This window comes from Lygodium microphyllum, chromosome 15, assembly GCF_053477565.2.
Source record: "Lygodium microphyllum isolate KBCC chromosome 15, Lygodium_microphyllum_v1.1.10, whole genome shotgun sequence".
Classification (NCBI taxonomy): domain Eukaryota; kingdom Viridiplantae; phylum Streptophyta; class Polypodiopsida; order Schizaeales; family Lygodiaceae; genus Lygodium; species Lygodium microphyllum.
The window spans coordinates 8,269,136-8,294,854 of record NC_141149.1 but is presented as its reverse complement, the minus strand read 5'-3'; the positions used below and the strand labels follow the sequence as shown (position 1 = coordinate 8,294,854).

Sequence of the window (25,719 nt, the reverse complement as noted above, 5' to 3'; positions counted from 1 at the left end):
GAGGATCAGACTACAGAGACAAGTTTGAAAATAGAGTGGAGACATGTCAAGGAAGCTATCACTGCACTTGTGAAAAAGCATAGAAGAAGAGAAAGCTTGCATGTCTCTAGTTTGCCCACTATTACGGGTAAAAGAGTTGAAGTATCCAGTAAACCACCCACTTCTATGACTAACCCTATGGCTATACCTACTATTGTTCCCTCTGTTAGGGAAAACTTATTAGATGAATTGGTCAAAGGCATGCATGATCTTCAATTGAAGGTTGCAAAATTGGATGAAAAAAGACAAGAGGAAAGTGGATGGGCAGCAACCCCTAAGCTAGGAAAAAGATGTATGTGGGGTGATAGTTTGCAGCATGAGAGAAAGGATTGTGCTACCTATCAGGAGGCCTTAGCACAACAGCTCATCTTTTGGAAAGATGGCAAGATCCATGCACAAGAAATGGGACTTCCTCTTGCCTTGAATTTTGGAAAGGGTGGTATACAGAAGTTGTTGTTGGAAGACTTGGCTGTCCAAAATGCTTATGTGGTTGTACATGCTTCTACTTTTGGTCTACAGTTCCATAAATACATGGCCAAGTGACGGTTGGTCCAAACTTGGCTGAAATATGGACACATGCTTTACATATAGCTGAAAAGCGAAAAGTTACTAATAGTGAAATGTCTCATGCAAGGCAATGCATTTGTGACATAACTGGTTGGGAATCACCGGAAGATGCATATTCAGTGGATGCACATTTAGCAAAAGGGGAAAACACATATGTATTTGTGGAAGAGAAATAGAAGAGAGATGAAGATAATGCAGGGATATCTAAGGGAGTGACAAGAAAAAGTGTGGATTTTCCTAAAGCTGCAAATAAGCCACCTCCCAAGCATGTTATGGAAGAGATTGGGCACGAGCAAAAACAAGATTGCAAGCAAGAGGGCAAACAACTGGGATATAAGCTGCAGTCTGATATTGAGATAGGCACAAATGCCTTAGAAGATCCTCTAGTGGAAGAGTTAGCCATTACATCTACAAATGTTTTTAATGTATCTAAAGAGGTTTACCAAGATCATGTGTTACTTTTGATGCAGGGACTCAAACGAAGATTGGTGACTTGTTGGATGCACATGATTTGCAAGATGATGCAGTTATCGTTTCTGAGATAGTTCATGAGCTCGAGGATATGCCTTTAGAGGATGTTAGATATGATGCTCCACAAATGGAGAATGTTTCAAATTCTTTGTCAAAGGCCTTCATAGGCAATTCTAAGATGCTTCAAGATATGGATTGCTTTACTATTTTTGGTGATGGTGAGAATGCGTTGGATGCAAATGAGGCTCAGTTTATGTTTGATATGGTATGCAATTGTCAATATGAGTAGATTTCCATGCGCTCAAGTAGACATTATATTATGTATTTATTGATGGGTGCATTGATAGCATGTATATGGAGATTCAAAAACCTCTAGTGTATGATATGCACCCAAGACCTTATGACCCTATAGGGGGTACTAGGTATGGCGCAATAGTTATACAAATGCTTAGTATTTTGATCTATGATCCAAGGGGATGTCTTTTTATATGCATGATGAGCAATAAGTTGATGATATGGGTATTTGGACTTGGGTGCTGCATCGGTGGCACATACCAGAGGATGTGCAGATTCAGAGAGGGGGTGGATGTCATGCCACTGCACAGGCACAGTGTAAAAAACTCTAGAGTGCATCATCATCTAGCTTCTTTATTGATGTAGAGAATCAATGTGATTTGAGTCATTAGTGCTAGTGTTTATGGCATAGATGATCCCAAAATACTAGATTTTTGGATAATTTTAGCCTATTATTTATTGAAAATATCTGAAAAAGCTAGGAAAACTTTTACATTAGGATGGCATGTAAAAACCAAGTTTCTTTTTCAGCTAGTTTTGGATTTTTCATTAAAAAAAGACAGATGGGAAAAATTGCACAGGTCACGATCGTTGTTGACAGGCTGAAAATTGCACTTTGAACTAAAAGAAGAAGAAGGAGTGAACTAGGAGATCCTCGACTAGGTGTTTTGGAGTTTTACCCCCTATCGGAGCCAACGAAGCTATCAGATTTGGGTTCCAAGCAGTAGAGAAGGAGCTATTATTTTGATGCATGTTTTTGGTCTACGAAGGAGCCCCAAGAGAATTAATGCCTGGAGATTTCTTTTGAGTAGTGCTAGAAAAAAGATTTTCTTTTTCTTCCCTTCCATCTTCTATCTCTACTTTGTTCTATCTTTGATCCCCGACGGTGGATACGACCTTTTGACAGAAAACCCTCCAACACCATGACATCTAAGAGACAACACCTACAACATAGGTGAATACATAGCAAGAAGTGGACTTTCTACTATCTGCATGTCCTGTATAATCAGAGTTTGTGTACGCCACAACTCATGTATCCTAGCTGCCATAACAAATACGCATATTTGATGTGCCCTTTAGGTATCTCATGATACCCTTCATTGCCTCCTAATGCTTCTTGCCATGTGTAGCCATATAGCATGCCACAACACCAACTGCAAAGGCAATATCTAGATGAGTGGCTATCATGGCATACATAAATTTTCCCACCATAACTAATGCATAAGGGATCTTGGCCATCTTGGCCCTCTGCTCATCAATCTATGTCTACGGACAATTGGCCTCTGAGACCTTCACATAAGAAGGTAATGGACATCCAATAGGCTTCATGTCCTGCATGCGAAAACGCTCAAGGACTTTATGAATGTACTCCTTCTGTGTGAGGTAGAGTAGTCCTTGATGCCTATCGCAATTAATGCGCATACCAAGAATATGAGAGACATGTCCCAAATCCTTCATCTCAAAGCTTTTCTTCAACTTGCACATTAGGTGCTCCCTGCTAGGTTATGCAAAGCCCTTAGGCTACTCCATGTATATCTCATCATGCAAATCCCCATGCAAGAATGTATTCTTGACATCCATCTGATACATGTCCAAGTCAAGATGCACGACTAAGGCCAAAACCAAGCATAGGTCATCTTGACCATAGGAAAAAATACTTCATCAAAGTCAACTCCATGCTCTTGCTTAAAACCCTTAGCAACAAGTCTTGCCTTATAAGTCAGCTTGGGGAGTCCAGGGGTACTTTTTAGCTTGTATACCCATTTTCATGGCAGAATCTTCTTGCCAGTAGGCAAAGAAGCCAAATCCCAAGTCATATTCTTATGCAAGCAGTCTATCTGAGACTGCATAGCCCTCTCCCAGGAGTGACTATCACCCCTCTGCATGGCCTTATCATAGGTGAGAGACTCTCCTACATCTGTAACCAGTACATAATGCTTCAAGGGCTCAAATCTATCAAGTGGACATCTATCTCTAGTAGACTGCCATCTCACGGAAGGCTTTGCTTCCTGTCCAACACCCTGGCCATATGTATCAGCTAATGCTGCAAGCTAACCATCTGGTTGTGCAGGCTGTACTAGAGCACATGGCTCCTCTTTAAATATAGCCTTGCGTATCTCTACTACCTTCTCAGGCTGCCTATGCATATTGTCTTCATGGAAGACTACATCATGGCTGTGGATGGCTTTCCATGCCCACAGATCCCAGAGCTGATAACCCATCTCACTTGCATCTTCATAGCCAAGGAAAATGCATTTGACACGCTTAGGATCTAGCTTACTATGCTTGTCCTTGGGCACATGGCAAAATGCCTCACATCCAAAGACACATAGATGCACATAAGATAGAGGTTTTCTAGTCCATACCTCCTCTGTAACCTAGAAATCCAAACCATTGGAAGGTGATCTATTTATGATATTCATAGCTATAGTGACTGTCTCAGTCCAAAAGCTATGTGGTAGGCTTGCATGGCTAAGCATACTACTCCTAGATGGTTCTATTCATCCACTCAGCCAAACCATTTTGGGGTGGGGTATAGGGGGCTATCAATTAATGCTTAATATCCCTCTCATCACATAGATGCTCAAGGGTACGTGACACATATTCTTCCTCATTGTTAGTCCTAAGGCATTTTAGCCTATTCCCAATCTGGTTCTCAACCAATGCAAGCTATCTCTGAAATACATCCAAGACATATGACTTAAGCTTAATGGGATAAGCCCAGAATTTATGTGAAAAATTATCAATAAATGTCACGAAATACTTTGCACCACCCATAGACTAACAAGGCATGGGCCCATAGACATCTGAATGTACTAATGCTAAGGGCTCACCCCTGCATGTCCTACCAAACTTCTTATGCATATTCCTAGTCTATCTGCCATAAAGACAATGCTCACATGAATTAAAACATGAATAATCATGTCAAGAATCACGTGGTGGGGAGACTTGCTTGAGCTGCTGTGTCAAACACACACTGTATGCACAAGAGAAAGATCACTCAAGAACACAAGAAGAGAGATGGAGGCCAAAACGTTTTATTTTTTATTTCTTCTTCTTCTTCCACACACTATACAATGTACACAAAGTATAGATAAGATATAACATAAAGAAAAATGGCCTACTAAGTCAAACAATGCATAATAGACTACACTAATCGACTGGTGCTATATCTTTGCCAGCTATAGGTAGGTGTAACAAACTAAATATAATAAGTGATAAGTCATTGGCCATGTGAGTATCATAATGACCACCAATGTGCACCCTGTCAACAAGACCAAAGAATTTATTGAAAAGCCTATCAGGCCCAAAACGAAGTGAGAGTGTGTAAGACGCTTAGATATTGCTTGCCACACTCACCTTGAATTTCCGCACTTGAAGTACACTTAAGGAAAACTGAAAGCTTGATTGAGCACAAGTGCACGGGAAGGAACACATGCACTAAGAGGAGATAAATTGAGGATTGTATTTAATAAGTCAATGAACTCACTCAGATAAACAACTCAAGGAACCCACCAATAGGAGAAGACCCAAAGACAGACAGACTATCGACACACAGAGTAGGACCAAGCAAGTGGCGCCAAAGAGGTGGATTTGACAAACTTACTCAACCTGATCAATAGCTTGGTGGAGCACGAGAACACGACGATGGCAGAAGAAAACCTAGATCGCAGGCCGAATGAGGAACTTGACGTAGGAGTCTTCCTAGAGGTGATTCAACTGGTTAGTAGCTACAATGCACGCACCTAGTATGAGCACCGTGGCAGGATAGCAGATGCCATCATCGCAGACTTAGAAGAGGAGAGGAAGGTAGCCCACAAGGCATTGCAAAGCATAATAGAGTACAATAGAGACTAGAAGGCTAGGAGCCAAAGGCAAAGCACAGAATTGTGCGAGGTACAGCGGGTGCTAAACCTAGCCAGTAGAAACTGAACTAATCACAAGAGAGCCCTGGAAGGAGACTTAATGCTGAGCGAGCTTCTCATGAAGCGACTGCTAGATAACACAGCAGCAGAGCAAAGTTCCATAGCACTAGCGACATCACTGCTAGTAGGATTAGGAGCAAACCAAGGCTCCAAGAGCCAGTCCAAAATCCCAATCGTTGTAAAGCAACTCTACAAGTATCAGTCCCATGACGATCCATACAGTTTCGTAGAGCAATTCGAGCAAGTCTGTGAAGCCAACGGCCTCACCGACCTGACTCAGCACTCTCAAGCATTCAGGCTATGCTTAGATGACAAGGGTAGGACTTGGTATACAAGTTTAGATGCCGCAGAGAAAACCAACTTCAACGGCCTCAAGAATCTCTTCATCAAGAGATTTGTCGAGCTTGGATACTCCAACAATCTGTTAGTGCGACTTATGAACGTCAAGTAGAAGGAGAAGGACATTCGCGATTACGTGATCCATGTGAGGAGTCTCTTCAAGAGAATCCCTATAGGTGAATGACCAACTGAAAGAGTAGTGTCAACTGTATTCATTAGCAGAATTCAAAATGAGGAACTGTATAAGGTTTTGGCAGGCACTCAAGCTTGCACCGAGACGCGCTAGCTAGGGTTTTTGAGGAAGCCATCAGAGTTGACGACCAACAGAAAGAGAGAAGCTCCAAGAGCTTAAACTCAGAAGAAACCTACTCACAGAGGTCAGAGAGAGCTTCAACCTCTAGCAAAGGATCAGGCCCAACCACCCAAGATAAGGGGAAAGCCACCGAGACAAACCAAGACTTGGTTGATGTAAAGATGGAGATAGCCAAGTTGCAAGACATGTTGAGACGACCAACGCGTCCACACATCCAATACGTGTACTGTGGTGAAAACCACTTACCAGCCGAGTGTCAAGACCCTAGGTCAAGACCTTGCACTAATTGTGGTAGGTTCGGTCACGATGTCATGCATTGTAGATTACCAAGAAGACTTCCGTACTCGCAACCATATGTCCAGCCCTACCTAGCAAACAGGCCACAACCATTCTTCGGAAGGGGAGCCCCATTTGCCCTTCCTGCGCATCTAACAACATTAAGTCGGCTGTTCCTAGGATGGACATAAATCCTACAAGCATACCTAGACCACCTACCCCTATGTAACCCACCCACCAAGTGACCCTCTAGTCCACTATGTGGAAGAGCCAAATGAGGAAGAGACTAACATATAGCCTTACTTCTCGCATGACGATGAGGGAAACGCAGTCCTTATGGACTATTGACTAGTATTGATGATGGCATTAGGAAGAGGATGAGGTAGAGGCCTAGGAGGTCAGATGCATGATCCAATCATTTGTTGGACTTGTGGTCACCCAAGGCATGTCTCATTACGCTACCCTGAGACGGAGCAGAAGAATAGAGACAAAGTTGACCTAAGGTGCGTTGAGAGCGGGATCACTCATCTCTTTGTCGATTGCCCAAAGCAAAAACCATCTTTGACTTCATCCAATGTGCCATCTCTCCCATTGGGGCTGTTTGTTGTTAAGAACCTTGATAGGGAGGCCACACCTATCCCATTGCGGGTTATGACTTGTGCCCAAACGAAGCAGGCTGGCATATCACTACCAGGGCCTAGCAACCTTGATGCAGCATCGATAGGGAAGAAGAGGCGTAGACGGAGAAAGAAGAGGCTTGAAGCTAAGGTTGCACTGAAAAATGAGAGTGCTACTACTCTGCCTATTGGAAAGAAGGTCACGGATACAGAGTCAGAAACTGCAACCCCTAAGACAGTCAAAAAGGGAAGTGCTAAGGTAGGGGAATACCCGCATCCAAAGAGCCGAATAGAGGCCATAGAGAAAGTGAAGGAATGGGTGAAAGAGGCCCAAGAGAACCTAAAGGATGCTGAGCCCATCCTAGAGGATGAGATCAATGATCTCTCTAGCATAAGCACGCCAGTCTCATCCCCTCCCGGGGGATGCGACCACACCACAAGCAGTACCGCTTAGGCCTAGTCTTGATGTTGCAGGCCCGCAAATCAGTCACGGACATTGGCCAGGACAATTTGGATTAGGAGAGAGACGAGCATCCAATGACCTCCTTACCACACTGGTGACCACCCCTGTGACGCTAAGTCTGGGAGACCTACTTAAGCAGCATCCCACCCTATGGCAAGATCAGAAACAGTGGGTTGAAGGATCACGAGAGCAAGATGCTGATCTGCATGACCATGATGTAGATACACAAATACCGACTCTGACGCTACACTCTGTGCCAAAGTCCTTGCACATTAATGCCTTCTATGAGGGCACTGAGATGCATGCAGTCTTACCATTCCTAGCCCTAAGCGACACAATGAGAAAGGGGATCGTAGACATGGGAGCTATGATTAGTGTGCTTAGCCACACAGTGCTTCAAACTTGGGAAAACCCACTTGTTGAGACTGCTAAGTTCAATGTCACAGTAGCAAATGGTATGAGAGTGAAACCATTCGGGGTGCTAAAAAACTGGCCAGTGAAAATCACAGATGTCTAGTTCTCGATTGTCTTTATAGTCGTGAAGGGTGTGGACTATGATATCCTATTAGGCCGACCCTAGATGCGCAATGCCAGAGTCATCAAAGATTGGGGTAATGGCTTAATCTTCCTTGGCAATAGAATAGACACTGTGAGGGTAGAGATGGACACTTGGAAGACCTCACCAGTTGACTTGGATGCCATCTCCACAATGCTTAAAGGAAACACTCAAGTCAAGAAGTCATACGGACCCTTGACCAAGTATATTCCATGCCTAGAGGATGAGAGAAATTGGATGCATGTCCTTGCTACAATTGACCTGCCATTCTCGGATCATGAGGCATACGAGCAAGCCATCAAGACAATCGGTAAGTCTAAAGATGCACCCTCCGTACTAGTTTGCATGATGGCATGAACCCTTCAGGGGAGATCTAAACCTGTCACCTTCCAAGTGCCAAATAACAAGAGGGAACCCCAAGAGATTCTGGAATATTTAACAGGCAAGCTAGCTAGCAAACCAGTAGCAAACTTCAAACCACTCTAGGATCCAAGTGGCAATGGACCAGGGTGCATGACTTGAACCTCATGTACAACTAGGCCCTAATCCTCAATCAAAGACAAGAGATATACCAAGACCTAGGAGATAATGAGCAGTTTGACGAAGAGGACTCCAACGACGAATACGGAGACTGTCGATCTTTCAGTGACGAAAGCAAGGGAGAGAGGGATATACCATAGAATATGACACTGAGGGATGGGAAATATAAAAAATACGGGTAGATTCCAAGCCGTATAAAAAGAGTGCCTTTAGGATAGTACAACACTAGTGCCTAGGACAAAGTCACCATTTGAGTTGTGACCACTAGGGGAGAACACCTCTTCTAGCAAAGACGGGGAGTTCAACTCTGATTTGGAGGTACGTTTGGATTACAACCCAAAGATACCTAGGCTAGCCAAGACTAGACGCACCAAGGGGGACCTACCCATCCACTTGAGGCGCATATGGTTGAAAGAGGAAATAATAAAACAACCCAGGGACACACAAATGGAAGAACAGAGAAAACTACAGAACCTCCCTAAAAGATTTACGAAATTCAAGAAAGGCGATAGGATAGTGATCCTATTGGGTGTCAAATGTCAAGGGCAAATGAGTGAACCGATCGAGGGACTAGCCAAGGTCAAGGAGGCGAACCTAGCCTAAGAAGGGGAGACACCCTATCCAGTCTTCATTGCTGATGACTTGACCGAGAAAGAGGAAATGAGTCTTGTTGCTCTCTTGCAAGAGTACATAGACGTATTCGCTTGGTCCTTAGAAGAGCTTAAGGGGGTAGATCGGAGTGTAGTGACTCATAACATACCCATGATGCCAGATGCTACATCGGTCAAGCAACGACTATACCCTATGAATCCAAAACACGCTCACATGGTCAAGGAAGAGATTGACAAGTTGATGAGAGTAGGATTCATTTACGAAATTGAGCACACGGACGTGGTATGGTTGCAAAAGTTATTAGGTGATTTGGATATGTAGGGAGATGGTCCTGTTGTCATTCATTGTGACAACATGAGCAGCATACAGTTTGCTAGGAATCCAGTGTTCCATGATAGGATAAAACACATTGAGGTGCACTACCACTTTGTGAGAGAGAAGGTACTTGTAGGAGAGATTAACTTGGTATATGTCAGCACACATGATCAGATAGCTGACATTTTCACAAAGACATTGGGTATAGAGAATCTTCAAAAGTTCCGAAGCTTACTTGGAGTTGTAGAGATAGAGTTGAGCTTGAGAGGGAGTGTTGAGATGGCAAGCTCAACAAGTGCAGACATTGATGATGGACCGCCTGGCTAGATGAGTTCGCACGTCTACACTTAGCACGTTGGTGGTCATTATGATACTCACATGGCCACTGACTTATCACTTATTATATTTAGTTTGTTACACCTACCTACAGAGCTGGAAAAGATATAGCACCAGTCGATTAGTGTAGTCGATTATTCAGTGTTTAACTTAGAAGGCCACTTTCCTTTATGTTGTATCTTATCTATACTTTGTGTACATTGTATATTGTGCAGAAGAAGAAGAAGAAACCAGCAAGAAAACGTTTTGGCCTCCATCTCTCTTCTTGTGTTCTTGAGTGAGCTTCCTCTTGTGTATATAGTGTGTTTTTGGCGCAACAGCTCAAGCACATCCCCCCATCACGCGATTCTTGAAAATAACACCAGAAACTCTAAAACTAGGAGGCCAAGGCGCAGTTATAGAAATCAATGCATGATCAAGCCAAGATGGGTCCCTAATGCCGTCTTGCATGCGCAAGGCTACTATGAGGGAAATTCCTAGATATGGATCCCTAAGGCCCGCATGGCCGGAGGCACTACTCGCACGCTGTCCTCAATTTTGATCACACCAAGCCCCATAAAACCTCAAAGCTAGAAGCTGCAACACTTTTAAGACCCATATCCATCAAGCTCATCTGCACATATGCCCAAGAAAGTTGAACAAGCCTATCCTCCCAAACGACAAACACTGTCATATGAATCAACACCTGATAGAGCCGCTCAGACTTCCCTAATCCATACCGAAGGCAGTAGTCCATCAGACGTCATTGCTACTACCCCAGCCCTAATTCAAGAGGTCCAACCACAATCTCAAGAACACCCACAACCGCAACTATTTGTTATCAAAGGCTCTAGTTCTATCAAACCCCAAACGCCAAACAGGCCTTCGACCCCCTTATGACCGGAAATCATTCTTAACACTAGCTGCCAATCTGGCTGAGGACACAGAGGAGGATGTGGTTGATTGCATTAGATGACTCGATGCCACTTTCATGTCGTTAGCTCTGAGCTATGATTGCTTGGATTTAGGCCTACTACAAGAACCCTTTGCAAATGAAGTTCGAACGATGCCTTGTTCTTGTAAGACGTTTGAATTTGCATTCGCAAAAGCCTCTAACTCCGCTGCTGAATTGCTCACCAATGAGATATCCAAAGAGTAGTCCATCAAACAGTGCCTCATCATGTCCCATGATAAACAAATCACTTCTGCCATTACTACTGACCAAGAAATCACAAAATTATCAAAACTTGCTGATACTAAATCCCCATTCTTAAGGCACTAGTACACTCTTCAATTGCAATGGAAAGTTGAAGGATGCCAAATAATGACCAACGTTGAGTAGTGCCGAACAATCAAAACAACGGAGTATGACCCCACTTACGTTGAGCCAACCTCGTATAGAGTGTTAGCCACTCTTCGTGGCCGACCCATGGAAGAGCACATCAAAGGACACCCCTACCTCGATTGCCTACTGATTGAGGAAGAGTTACATATTTCTATCCGTGTCGATTCCGGTGACTTCCTAACAAATGTTCTCACATACATCGCACATGTAGGCATTCGACCCTTTGATCTAGACCGCGAAGCTCAGTTAGAGTAAAATCCCAATTTCTATACTTGGCTCCTATGCATGTAAATCCTATACCACATTGCAGAATGCCCTTGACCTCCTAACTTTCAATCCTAGGAAGGATTCTTCTCAAGCTGGAAGAGGAGGGGGATAAGGTGAATCAAACCAAAACCAAGGAAAATCAAGCAAATGCATAAACACGTAAAAAATAAGTGAGGTAGGGAAAATGGCACGAGAACTTTGAAATAAAGGGAAAAAAAGTCAGATCTGAAGGGAAGAATCTAAATTGAATTTTAATGCTTTCATTCAATAAACACATGGAGTCTTTCTTTTCCAGCAAATTATTATTTTGAAAGCACTAATGAAAACTTGGGTTCATTACAGGAATGAAAGATGTCACAGCAAGACCGTGCCCACCAACTCCCGTTCACAGAGGAGGAAAGGACGCAATATCACATCACCCTAGAAAACCACGCCTACAACCTGCTCAAATTTTGAACCATCCATAACATAGAGGGTGTGGTGGCCAAGGAGGAAATAGCCAAGAGAGTTGTCGAGCAGTGCAATCTCATAAAGTACCTTAAGAAGTTTGCACAACAGCCTAACCACATGAAGTGTGTGGAGTTTCTCAGGACGTATAACCCAGACTAGGAGTGCGGCATCGTGACTGTGGGAAGGGGAGAAAAGGCCAAGCAGGTGTAGGTACACTTAAACCTAGCCTTGGTGGAGAAGGCGATGGGGTTGGAGCCGAAGGTAGAGAAAATGCATAAGAGAGATTTTTATGCCATACTTAAGATGAAGAGGGAAGAAGTGCTGACCAATGACGGCATCAGCATCCAGGACATTCTTGATGCGGAAGCCCATCTACAAGCAAAGCTAGTGCATGCGCTCTTCTCTAGCCCCAGCGCTACAACTCCTTGATGCATCGAATCAGTGTGCCTATGCTAGAGAATATGGCAGCTCGCACCTTGGACGAAGTCGACTAGAATGGCTATGCACGTAAGACCATTGACCAAGCGGCAAAAGCATTAGCTTTGGACAGTAAACTAGCAGGTGGGGATTCCCCAGCGTCCAAGACCACAGAAAGAAAAAATGCCTCGTCCAAAGTCTCATTCATTGGCTACGGAAGCATTTTGACTGCCCTCATTCAAGAGGTGGTAAAATAGGCTTAGGATGCAAAGGAAGGAGAAGGAGAAACACCTAAGAGATCGCCCCTCATTAGGACAAAGAGGTATCCATTGATAGAACTGAGAGTGAAGAAGAAGGGGAAGAACAAAAGGAACATATGAGCAAGAAGACAGCAAAGAAACCTATTAAAAAGACGACACAAAAGAAGAAGTAGGATGAAGGCCGGAAAAAAGAGAAAGAGGATTTAGAGAGGGCAAAGAGGGAATCCCTCAAGGAGACCGAAGAGAGGGAGAAGAAGAAAAAACATGAAGCAAATAGATTGGAAGAAGAGTCTAGGAAAACAAAGAAAGAGAGGGAGCGAAGAGCTACTGAAGAAGAGGAGGAGCTAAGAAGGAAGGAGGAGGAAGACTTGGCCAAAGCTACATGCCGGTCAATCGAACAGCAAAACTGGGCAGATGACCTAGGGGCTATGAGCCCATCTAGAGAGGAGGGGCCCAGTTCCAGCATTCAGGTGCTAGAAATCGTATCGTTGGCCATCATTTAGGGCAAAGGAAAGGCTCCCATCCATCCTATTTCGACCCTCCTGGTGCCTCCCACCGAAGCAACAACCCTCACCCCGAGCATCCCCACTAGCGCAGATGTCTCAAACTTCGTGGCGTGGATGCAGTACTTTATTAACCCAAGGGAAGAGCACCGAGGCCACAACAACAAGGCAGAAAAGGCCAGCCATGGATGCCGAGTCAAGGCAGGATCCGAAGCACTAGAAAGTGGAGGCCTCGACCACTCCCATCCACACAACAATGACGCTACTAGCTAATTACGACGAGTACATCGTCGAGGTGCTCTCTCAATTAGAGAAGGCTAAGGAGGAAAGGAAGATAGATATGGCTGAGTTGGTGGTAGAAAAAGATTTGGTGGCTGCATTTGAGCTCGAAAAGACCCGAGTAATAGCCATGCATAGCAAAAGGAGATCTCTGATCTCAAACAGGAGTTGAAGGCTAAGGATGATAGGGAAGAGGACTGGAGACAGCTGGAGGATGAAACACAGGAACTCGTAAAGATGCAAAGAGAATACAAGCTCTTGATTGTGCAACATGAAGAGTTGACTACAAAAACCTCTGATCGAAAAGGTTATGGTTGAGTTTACCACCACGGACGAGAAAAGAAAGCAGGAGTTAGAGCAGCAATAGAAAGATATCGAAACAAGTTGGACCAAGGAAAGAAAGAACATGAAACCATGAGCAAAGAACTAAAGGACCGAGAGCAAAAACTTGTGTCCCTGGTCCAGAGGTAGGGTGAGAGCATGGAAGAGATGAAGAAGATAGATGAGGAATGGGCATGGAAAAATGAAAGAAGCGTGAAGACACTGGCACAGTGCCTGGCTCAGGTAGAGAAGGAGAAGATCCTTGTAGAGAGCAAAGCAGAAGCCACCCAGGTAGCCTTTAATACCCAGCAAAAGGCCTTCCTAGATACACTGATGGACACCACCTGCCCAGAAGAAGGAGAGTCATTGGAGGTGGTTAAGAAGAAACTCAGTATCGCATGCAGAGATCTGCATGCAGGGCTATAGATGCCACCCCAATCTGCAGAGGTTAAGCTGAGCCTAGATGATCAATGAAAGTACCTATTACTGGCCAGCCTAACCCCCCACGAAATTGATGCGATAGGGTTTGAAGAGGAAACACAACAAGGAGATCGGCAGGGGGATGAATCTGAACTTCAATTTGATATGGGAAGGTTTAGAGAAGAGGTGATCTCACAGCCCCCCTTGCCGCATTCCCAAGAGCAACAACCGGTTGACACATTTGCGAAAAGGCAAGCCATGCTCAGGGAAAGAAGGAAAATTTTAATAAAAGAAACCAGAAAGCAGCTAAGGGCCAAGCCAGTCGTGCAGCCCTCCGTGCCCCTCCCACCATGCCCCGATGATATTTCCGCAGGATTCCACGCAGAACTGGTAGTTTGGGAGTGACATGAAAGAGAAAAAGAGCCATTCACTTTTAGCTTTCTCATGCCCAATAGGTTGTGGAGGCTCTTACCACTCACGGTGGAGGAGGTGATTGGGATTGGTAGTAGCTGACTAGGATAGAAGTGGCTGGAAGAAAGAAAAAAGAACCCCACTCTTTGGGGAACTGAAGAAGTTGAATTCTGGTAAAATAAAGTGTTTAAAGTGCCACATTCCGTGTAAGGTTATAACTGCCAGCCCCTATGGAGGAGGCGGATATGCAACATCAACATGCTCGCCTGGATGGCTTTTTGCAACACCCTGCCCTACGAGAGGAACAACCCCACGTTTATGGCATACCCTCGTAGGGTAGGAGTGGATTTTGATGCCACCCTCCATGGGTGATATGATTTTTCCATTATCTACAACTCTAATGTCATATCTTTTAAACACACCCTCATCTTCAACTTGGAAAGCTTAGATGACTCCATGACTCGCTTCCTCACCAACTTCTTCTCTTGCCCTGATCCAGCTTTCATAACTACATGTAATTATCTTCGGCTTCTTAAATTATTACTTAAGCAAGACCCGGCTCCGCAAGAACGTGGCCTGCCTCCCCTCTTCTTTGATCCTAATGCCATTAATAGTTGTGTCATGGCGCGCCTGATCATGAGGGCTAGCCTCCTCCCTTCTTTTTGCCTAGCTCTCCTAAAAGACATGAAAGACATCCAGTTCACCAGATGTAATCATCCCTTCCTCTCCACCACTTCACTGCACGTTGCATGAATCTTAAAGGATACATGCAAAGCTGGCAATTTTTGAGCAAATCCATCCAACCCCCTTCTCCACCTAATTCAAACGATGAGAATTAGGCACTGGCTGTCATCCTACTAGTGTAATACTTTTTTTAAAAAAACGATGACGAAGAAAAAGAAGAAAAATAAAAGCATGAAAGGAAAAGCAAGAGGAACATCACACAAGGACATGGAAAAAATGACTCACTTGAAGAAGCACTTAGCACTACATAAAACACGATCACTACACTTAGAGATCCTCAAGTTAGGTGTGCCCGGTGGCTTCCATCGGCGGCTCTGCTCCTAACCCCCTAGCCCTTTTGATCCCCCACTTCATGTAAAATATTACACGGCGTAGCGAACAGAATCTGAGAAAGAGATAGAGAGTACACAACAGATAAGAGGAGAATCAGTAAATTCTTTAACTCCAAACAACTGATACAAAGATGGCTCTATCCACCCGTGTGCTTCCACTGTGTGAAGCTTAGATGGCGATCTAGACAGAAAATAGGTGAAGAGTTTAAGGCTAGCTGGAACAACAACTCTGACTGGGTGAAAGATGAGTGTATGATGGCTGCGAAGGGGTTTAGCTTTTATAGCCCGCGAAGGTCGTTAGGTCGGCCTGCTGACCAACCTACCATATGAGCCTCCACTAGTCGGCCAGGGAATATTCCAGGGGCCCCTTTTAACTCCCTTACACCACAACTCGATGCAATGCGCCTCGAGTTGCTACCAGCTTAACCACTCCGTCTAACCCAAAGATTAGACCCTCAACAGTCACCTTTTTGCCATCCGGTCACATAGACCTCATCTGATATACAAGTCAGGACTCAACCAATGTCCGGGCTCACACTTGGCTTCTCCTCATAATGGGGGCCTTACAACTTTGAGCACCATGGATCATTGGTAGCACCTAATGAGGGTGGGGCATTGATCATATCTAACACCCCCCCTCAATGTCCACCCATAGGTGAACTATCTCCTCGGCCCAATGCCGAGTCTCTGAAGATGAACTTGAAGCAGATCCTTCGTAAGTGCTTTGGTGAAGATATCTACTCCATTCTCCTCTGTTGGACAGTAGACCAATTCCACTATCCCATCCTCCATAAAATCACGCACATAGTGATACTGGATCTCTATATGTTTGGTGCGTGCATGAAACATTGGATTTTTGGCAATGGCGATGCAACTCTGATTGTCACATCTCAGCACAGTTGGTTCTTCATCCTGCACTCCCATATGCCATAGAATCCTTCTCAACCATACGGCCTCACATGCAACAAAACAAGCTGCCTTGTACTCTGCTTCGGCAGAAGACAATGCCACTGTTGGTTGCTTCTTACTAATCCAAGAGAAAATTCCTGAACCCAAAGAGAAACAATAACCAGAAACTGACTTCCTGGAATCAATGTCTCCTGCCCAATCTGAGTCACAGTTCCCCACAAGAGAAGTTCCGAAACTGTATGTGATACCATAGTCAAGAGTTTTCTTCAAGTATCTGAGCACCCACATCACAGCCTTCCAATGACTCTCATGAGGTTTGTTTGAGAACCTGCTCAAAACACCAACAGCAAAACTGATATCTGGTCTGGTGTTACACAAGTAGATCAGACTGCCGACCAACCTCCTATACCTCCCAATGTCTGCTAATGCTGATGTATCCTCGACGGATAACTTTGCATTCACCTCCATAGGTGTAGCTATCTCCTTGCACTCGGTCATGCCAAATGCCTTCAAGATCTCCCATGCATACTTCTTCTGAGAGATGAAGATCTTTCCTGGCTCTTGCCAGACTTCAATCCCCAAACAATAGTGTAGCAAGCCCAAGTCTGTCATTTCAAACTCAGAACTCAAAGCCTTTCGAGTTTGGTTGATCATATCTTCATAGTCACCTGTAATAAGAAGGTCGTCCACATATAGGACAATCACTACAGACTTTTTACCATCCTTGTAAACATACAAGTTAGCATCTGAGGCACATCTTTTGAAGTTTAGGTTTAAAAAGAACCTATCTATCCGCTGGTACCATGCTCTGGGGGCTTGTTTCAGCCCATACAATGCCTTCTTCAGTTTACACACTTTGTTCTCAGAATGGGGGGCCTCAAACCCTGGTGGCTGAGCCATGTACACCTCCTCCTTGAGGTCACCATTTAAGAACGCTGACTTAACATCCATTTGGTACACTGGCCACTTCTTGTGGGCAGCCACTGCAAGTACTGTGCGAATAGTGGTCATTCTGGCAGTTGGGGCAAATGACTCTTGAAAATCAAACCCTTCAACTTGTGAAAATCCTTGGGCAACTAGTCTAGCTTTGTACTTTTCTAAGGTACCATCAGCCTTGTACTTTACCTTCCAGATCCACTTGGTGCCAATAACCTTCCGCTTTGCTGGTCGATCCACTAGCTCGCAAGTGTCATTCTTCATTATGCTGTCATACTCCGCCTGCATAGCATCCTTCAATGATGGATCTGCAAGTGCTTCTTCTAAGTCAGTTGGCTCCTTTACTTCTCTCATAATCTCAACCATCAAGGCCATATTGACTATGTGAGCAGAAGCCCTCCTTTGCTCCTCTATTCTCTGAGACCTCCTTGGTCCGTCTGCCTTCTCCTCAACAGATGCAGGCATAGGATTATTGTGGTCATAGAGCTGCTTCACCCAGCGCGGCAATGGCTTTTCCGGTGGGGTGATGTCAGGTTGGTGAACTTTTTCCTCATCATCTGAAGATGATGCTTCCTCCTCCTTAAGGATAGGGATAGCTCTCGAGACAGGTTCATAATGGACTACTTCTTCGCTTGATGATAAAGTGGAACAACTTGCCTTCTCCTCCTCCACTATATGCGGCTCCTCCTTGAACACCACATCACGACTCGCGATGATCTTCTTTGCCTCTTGGTCATATAACTTGTAAGCCTTCTGCTCATCACTATAACCCAAGAAGATACATTTTCTGCTTTTTGGTTGTAACTTGTTTCTCTTCTCATCTAGAACATGTGCATAACATTCACATCCAAAAATTCTGAAATGTGAAACAGATGGTTTCTTACCAGTGTAAGCCTCATGAGGTGTTTTTCCCTTAAGAGCCTTTGTATAGCTCCGATTTAGAATGTAGACTGCAGTATTAATAGCTTCAGCCCAAAAATGGTTAGGCAATCCCTTGCCCTTTAGCATGCATCTTGCCATCTCCACAATGGTGCGATTCCTGTGTTCCACAACACCGTTCTGCTGAGGTGTGTGAGGCGTCGTCAATTGACGCTTGATCCCTTTGCTCTTGCAAAAGCCTTCAAACTCCTTTGAGTTGAACTCACTACCACCATCTGTTCTAAATTTCTTCACACTTTTCCCTGTTTCATTCTTAACAAGTATTAGCCATTCTTTAAACTTACCAAAAGCTTGAGCCTTATCACGAAGGAAGTACACCCACATCTTCCTACTGTAGTCGTCGACAATCAACATAAAATAAGAAGATCCCCCCAAGGTCTGTGTAGGCATCTTACCACACAAGTCAGCATGCACCAACTCTAGAGGAGCCTGTGCTCTATTCTTGCTTTCTTGTGGAAATGCCTTTCTCTGTTGCTTGCCCATCATACAAGCTTCACATGGTTCCTTCAATTCAGTTATTGTAGGTAGGTGAGCAACCATACCTTGCTTTTGCGTCTCCTTCAATACTGCAAATCCGATGTGTCCAAACCTTTCATGCCAAAGCTTACTTGTGCCCACTCCAGCGGTGGCTGTAAGAGCACTTAGCTCATACAGGTTGTTCCTTCTCTCTCCTTTGCCAACAATTGTGCCAGCACTATCAATAATTTCTGCACCTGTCTTCTTGAACCTCACTTCATGACCAAGATCAGTTATGGCAGCAACTGATAAGAGATTTCTCCTGATTTCCGGAACATACAACACATTTGAAAGCTTTTTGACTTCACCATTTGCAGCAACAAAAGAAATAGTACCTCTGCCCGCAGCAGGGCATTTAGCATCATTTCCAACCGTCACAGTGATGGATTCTTGTAGAGGCTGCATAGAACTGTATAGACCTTTCTTGTTGGTCATGTGACGGGAGGCCCCATTATCCAACACCCATGAGTCAGTGGTAGATTCTTCTTGCGCCGAGGAGCACACTTCCTCAATGGTCGCCATGAATAATTCCAACTCTGCTTCAGCTGTATTGGCTGTCTCTTTCCCTTTACTTTTAAGGGTACCATTCTTTTCATCTGCCTTCTTGACACGACAATCTGCAATTGCATGTCCTTTCTTCTTACAGTAGAAGCACTCTCCTTGAAACTTCTTCTTGCCACCCTTCTTCTTTTTGTCACCATCATTTTTGGTGGAGGAAACACCTTTGCCTTTTGCATTGGCAGAGAATGCAGCATCTCCATTGTTGCTTCCTTCTCGGGCTTTCAGCCTCAACTCCTCCTCCATTAATAATGCACAAAACTCCTCAAAAGTCAAAGCTTGAGGTCTCACCTGAGTATTAAGGGTAGTTACTAGTCCATCAAACTTTTGTGGACAAATCCGAAGACACCTCCGAGCTAGCTCTTCGCTAGTCTTTTGTATCCCAGCGCCAGCCATCTGGTCGCACAGATTCTTAATCCGAGTGATGAATGCTTCAACTGTCTCTCCTTCAGCAAACTTCTCCGCTGCTAGTTGATTCTCCAAGTTTTGAATCCTTGTTTGGTTTCGTGTTTCATACTGACTCCTTAGTACATTCCAAGCCTCTGACGCTTTGGTTGTATGCTGAATCAGAGTCAAAACACTGTCAGAACAGCTTGTAACTAAGGCACACAATGCATCTGCATTCCTTCGTTTCCAAGCTCGTAGAAGATCTGCATTCGGAGGAATCATCACACTAGGATTTGATGGGTCGGGGGTAGGCTGTGGTTCTACGTCAGTCCCCAGCACAGTCTCCAGAAGCTCATAAGAATCAAGGATAGTTGTAATTTTGAACTTCCACAAGGTGTAGTTTGTACCATCTAACTTGCCTTTGCTGAAGGTTGGTGGATGAATCCTCAGTGTTTGAATAGCCGGTACAGCAGCACCACCTCCTGCACCACTTCCTGATGCGCCAGAACTGCTTCCCGGAGTCGACATCGTTTCTTTTTGCTGTTGAAGCCTTTGCCTCTTGCACGCTCTCCAATCTCTAGAGCCCCCTGGGCTCTGATACCATGTAAAATATTACACGGCGCAACGAACAGAATCTGAGAAAGAGATAGAAAGTACACAACAGATAAGATGAGAATCAGTAAATTCTTTAACTCCAAACAACTGATACAAAGATGGCTCTGTCCACCCGTGCGCTTCCACTGTGTGAAGCTTAGATGGCGATCTAGACAAAAAATAGGTGAAGAGTTTAAGGCTAGCTGGAACAACAACTCTAACTGGGTGAAAGATGAGTGTATGATGGCTGCGAAGGGGTTTAGCTTTTATAGCCCGCGAAGGTCGTTAGGTCGGCCTGCTGACCGACCTACCATATGAGCCTCCACTAGTCGGCCAGGGAATATTCCAGGGGCCCCTTTTAACTCCCTTACACCGCAACTCGATGCAATGCGCCTCGAGTTGCTACCAGCTTAACCACTCCGTCTAACCCAAAGATTAGACCCTCAACAGTCACCTTTTTGCCATCCGGTCACATAGACCTCATCTGATATACAAGTCAGGACTCAACCAATGTCCGGGCTCACACTTGGCTTCTCCTCATAATGGGGGCCTTACAACTTTGAGCACCATGGATCATTGGTAGCACCTAATGAGGGTGGGGCATTGATCATATCTAACACTTCATGCTTAGAGCCCATCAAGGGCGGGACATATCTAGGGAGGTAACACTCACCTATCACCCTAAGCTACTTGCACCGCACCTCCCTTTGCATGAATGGGATCCTTAAGTGTGGGAAGTTACCCAGGCTTGCCTGTGGTTAGATCCACTTCCCCATTCCATTAGCATGATCACGATGCACCACACAATAAGGTAGACACTTCCCTTAGGTAGCGCACCGCACCTTCTAATTTCAGGCATTACAAAAGGCGACAAACCACCAACTTCGGAGGCCCCCATCATCCGCTTCGCATCCAATTGGCTTCTCTGACATACATCATTACCAAGCTTTCATAAGCACCCGAGTCTACATGTGTCCCTAACCTCACCCGAACAATCTGCCAACTGCCTACCATTCCCCAACAGTAGCCAGAAGTGCCATGGGACTGGCACCTGTCTCAGAGGGGGGTAATGTTAATCCCAAGTCGAGATGGCGGAGAAAGATGACAAAGAAATGAAAACACAATATTAGTGAATTTGGAAATCTTCCAATTCTTATTTTTTGAATACTAAAAAGGTGGCACCCAGATAACATGCCCAGAAGTTTCTCAAAACCATATGATGTGACCTATCATTGGAAAGCGCTTGAAAAATGGAATCTATTGAGCTATAGAGCGCTCGATTTGGAGTTATAGTGTTCAAGTTATGCCAAATCCAAAGATTTGACCATGTGTCCCAAACTTATTGAAAATTTTCATATTTCCCAATATGGTGTTTGAAGGAGAAAGTGAAAAAAATGTGAAAAATGAGAAAAGATATGCAAGCAACCTCTAAAGCTAAGCTGGGGCAAAAAGCGCAATTTTAAATGAAAGACACCTCAAAAAGCTCTAAAAACTCTTGTAAAAGAGCATCAAGATCCCTCCTATGCCAATTATAAAATATTAGACGGGTGTAGGCTAGAGGCATAAGGCTAGAAGAGAGAAATAGAGAAAGGACCTTGCCACAATGGCCGCTCAAGTAAAAAAGGGATGGGTGTCCATGGGATTTTAGGGCTTGTATATAAAGTTCAAAAAGTGAATGGAAGCTCATTCTTGTGGTGTGTAGCTAACAAGAGTTCTCTTCTTCTTCTCTTCTTCTCTTCTCCTTGCTTGTGTGTGGTCTTGAGAGAGGGAGTGTGAGAGTGTGTGGGAGTGAGGGATTAAGAGGGAAGCTCTTCACCATCTCCTCTTCTCTTCTCTTCTCTTCTCTTCTCTTCTCTTCTCTTCTCTTGCGCGCGCAGCTATGGTGGATGGAGCTTGGAGATGGAGGATGCTTGAGCTAGCATCTAAGATCGTGGAGCTACTGGCATATGCAAGAGAAGAGGCAACTCATTTCGACATCAAGGTAAGCTCACTACACGCGTAGGATCAACGACGTGTCAGCTAGGTTAGAGATAGCCATTAGAGCTTGCTTGAAACGCTTGAAATAATAAGCGGTCGGTGGGTCTTGGCGATTGAGTGTGAGCTCCCTCTACAGATCAACGTCATAAATACAAAATCCAATATTGATAAGATACTCTCCAATCTTTTCAGACCATGCTCTAGGTGCTTGCATCAACCCATAAAGTGCCTTCTTTAACCTGCACACATATGTGGGATGCTCTAAATTCTCATAACCTACTGGCTACTCCATATACACTTCTTCTTGCAATTCACCATGCAAGAAGGCATTCTTAACATCCATTTTCTGCAAAATTTAACCTTTGGCTGTTGCTAAGGCAATCACACATCTAACAGTTGCCATCTTAGCAACTGGACTGAATGTCTCTTCATAATATATGCCATATGTTTGAGCATAGCCTTTTGCAAACAGCCTAGCCTTATACCTACTAATTGAACCATCTACATTATGCTTGACTTTGTAAATCCACTTATAGCCAATAGCATTCTTACCCTTAGGCAAGGGTACCAAATCCTTTATTGGCTTCTAATGCAACCATCTCCTCATCCATTGCTGCATCCCTATCAGCATGACCAACAGCATTTGCAAAACAAGTGGGCTCAACATCCTCAACTAGTTTCACCATATAAGCAAAATGGTGAGCTGCATAACCTTCAAAACCAAATCTTTTAATAAGGTATCTGACCTTGCTAGACCTGCATACCATTGGATCACTCAATGGAACCTTTACATTACTATGAGTGTACACATGGTGTCCTGATTGAAGGAATACCAAGCTCATCATCCAAACTCTCTGAACCACTAGAATCTCGGTCAAATCCCAAATGACTAGTAAATGCATCATTACCATCCATCACTTTCTTCTTTCCTTTATCTTTTCGTGCAACACTTATAGATCCACCTGAAGATGTGGGGCTACCCCTTAGTCTCCTAGACCGAGGGCTCACTGTAGGTGTAGTACGAGATGATGTTTCTGGTCCACTTGCTTTTCTTTTTGCACATAGCTATCATGATCATTATCATCATCTAATACATCACCAGCAGGTGCATACCAACTACTCATCTCATAAAAAATAACATCCTTGCTCACTTTGAACTCACCTATGACAGGGTTATAACAATGATACCCTTTCTGCTCTAAAGAGTATCCAATAAAAATACATTTTTTAGCCTTTGAATTAAGCTTCTTCCTCTGTAGCTCATCTGGCACATGAACATATGCAACACAGCCAAATATATTCAAGTATGATACGTCAAGATTCTTGCCAATAAAGCATTCTTTAGGAGTCATCCCATGAACTACAAATGTGGGGGTTCTATTCATAATATAGACAGCAGTATGCACAACTTCAGACCAAAAATTTTTTGGCATATTCTTTTCAGCCATTAATACCCATGCAACTTCTGTAATATGAATGTTTTTTCTTTCTGCAATCCCATTTTGTTGTGGGGTATACCTGCAAGTAAATTCTCTTCATCCCATGAGTCCTCAAGAAGCCACTAAACTCACTAGAGAGGTACTCTTTCCCTCCATCTGATCTCAAGCACTTCACTTTCAAGCCTATTTCTGTTTCAAAAGTTACCTTGAAAGATTTGAAGTGCTCAAATACATCACTCTTTTCCTTCATGAAATATACCCATAGCTTCCTTGAATAGTCATCAATAAATGTGACAAAGTATTTGCTACCACCAAGAGAGACATTCTGTGTAGGCCTCCAAACATCTGTATGCATTACATCAAGTATTTTTTTACTCACTTCTCTATCATGCGAGAAGGGTTATCTTGCATGCTTACCAAACTAACATCCTTCACAGACTTTATGAAATTTTGCAACTCTAAAGGAAGGAAACCTTGTAACCAATCCTCTAGATTGCATTAATTTCAGCCTTTGCACATTTGCATGTCCAATATGTTTATGCCATATTTCAATGTCTGCAACCACTCCTTTTCCTTTAACATACACAGCAGCATCCATTGCAGGAATTCCAAAATCTAAAGTGAATATGCGGCCAACTCTACTTCCTTTTGCAACCAACCTACACTTATCATTAAATTCTTCTACAAAACAACCTTTTGCATTGAATCAGACCTACAACCCCTGCTCTACTGTTTAGCCAACAGACACTAGATTGTTTGTGATTGATGGCACATGTAATATATTTGTCAAACTCTTTGTTTAGCCATCATGCAAGGACAAGGGAACCTTTTCAATATGTGAAATTGGGTGGTATGAATCACCACTCGTCTGCACATAACTTGGATTTTTGAAGTCTTGCATCTCTCCAAACCATTCAACATGATTGGTCATATGATTAGATGCACATGAATCCACATACCATACATCATCATGTGTCCTCTTTCCTATAATTGCATTTATCATGTGCTGCATAACAGACAGACACTCATTTTTGTCTTCATTTTGTCGTGGAGACTATGCATAATTTTCTTGCTGTAATTTATTACTATGAATATCATCCTTGTTAGCATAACAATGGGCTACAATATGACATGGTTTTTCACAATAATGGCAAACAATAGCAGAATTGTCAAAACCTCCGTTCTGCCATCCACCTCTTCCTCTAGATCCCCTCTTGCCTCTAAAGTTTCCTCAGCCTCCTAAAACCTGCATTTCACCAAATTGCTGATTGAACCTGTTTTGTTGGTTATCGCGAGCACGTCCCATACCACAGTCTCTTAAAGAGGATCTACCATTTCCCCTTCCTAAACTTGAATAAAATGCTTGGACCTATTCACCATTTCTTTTAGACGAGCCACCCTACATATTAATCTCTTTGGTAATCATGAGAGAGACCAACTTATCAAAATCTGAAAATGGCTTCCATATATATATTGAAGTAACAAATGATTTCCATGCCTTCTCATTATTAAGATCACTCAAAGTGGATGAAACCAAATCATCATCATCAAGCATTGCATCAATTGTTGCTAAAGCATCTGCAATGCTCCTCACCTTCAAAACATACTCATTTACAAACATTTTTCCTTTCTTCAAAGTATTCAACTCTTGCTTGAGTTGAATCTTCTGTGCCTTTGTATTTACTGAAAATATGTTTTCAAAAAATTATCCAAGCTGCATGTGAAGTTTCTGCATTCTTGATATGTCCCAACATCGTATTATCAATGATTGCAAATAGCTAGTACATCACCTTTTTGTCTTTTGTGTTCCACTCTTTCTATGCCTTTAATTCATCCACAATCAGAGGGATACCTAGCTCTGACTCCTTTTCTTCACCTGAAACAAACTCATAAAGGTCCTTTCCAATGAGGAGGTTCATCACACAAAACTTCCATGAAGGTTAATTATTCTTGTCGAGCTTCTTAATAATGGGATTTCCACTATTCTCTACCATTATCACAAAAAATGATACAAGAAACATCCTTTCTCACAGCAATATGATATTTTCTCATACACTAAATCTCACAGCAAT

The 25,719-nt window shown here is 43.6% G+C and overlaps 1 pseudogene; it reads left to right on the top strand.

The window, feature by feature from the left end:
- The first annotated feature begins 878 nt into the window (after positions 1-878).
- The window catches only part of LOC148024247 (uncharacterized), an 89,374-nt pseudogene continuing 64,533 nt past the window's right edge, over positions 879-25,719 (top strand).